The 636-nt window shown below is 47.8% G+C and overlaps 1 protein-coding gene across 1 annotated transcript in view; it reads right to left on the reverse strand.

Moving 5' to 3' along the window:
* Positions 1-636, reverse strand: part of gpsm1a (G protein signaling modulator 1a) — a 7,515-nt gene that overhangs the window by 2,616 nt on the left and 4,263 nt on the right.

Raw genomic sequence — 636 nt, forward strand, 5'->3', positions numbered from 1 at the left:
GCACTTAGGATAGACAGACTCATAGGAGAAGCAAGGAAGAAATCCAGGAAGAGGAAGTGTTTTTAAGTGGGGGTGTGGCCTGTGTGAGCCTCTTTGAGACCATGCGGTTAGTCCAGGTGAGGTGGCCTGTATTGTTTGCTTGTATCGAATTGGTTTGTAGTGTGTCTGTGGCTGCTTAGGTGAGTTTGTTTGTTTTAGGTGAGTTGAATGGTGTGGTGTTGGAGAGTGTGGGGGGGGTAGAGCACAGCCTAATCCGGCGGGGGAGAGTTTAGCTCAAAAGGCATCTCTCCTTGACTCCTCCTCCCTCATTCAAAATGGCCGCCACTTTCTCCAACTGTTTAGGGGAGTTTGTTTGCTGAATCTGCTGGTGTGTTTTGTCAGAGTTGATGATGGTGTTGTTTGTGGTAGCATAGGCAAGATAAAGAAAATAGTGGTGTGAGGAGCAGTGATGGCAGCATTAGGGGAGTGACTCTGGGACGCCAGTGATCACTGTCTAGCCTCCTGGAGGTGTCGTGGGACCAACTAGACGAAACACTGGTGAAAGGAGGTTCCCACCTGATGACCCCAAAGACATGGTCGTTATCACTGCTCATTAGTCTGTATAATTAATAGTTATCATAGGACATGTTAAGCTTA

Source organism: Seriola lalandi, unplaced genomic scaffold, assembly GCF_002814215.2.
Source record: "Seriola lalandi dorsalis isolate HSWRI2012SDOR001 ecotype SW California unplaced genomic scaffold, Sedor1 jcf7180002054964, whole genome shotgun sequence".
In the NCBI taxonomy this organism is placed as follows: Eukaryota; Metazoa; Chordata; class Actinopteri; order Carangiformes; family Carangidae; genus Seriola; species Seriola lalandi.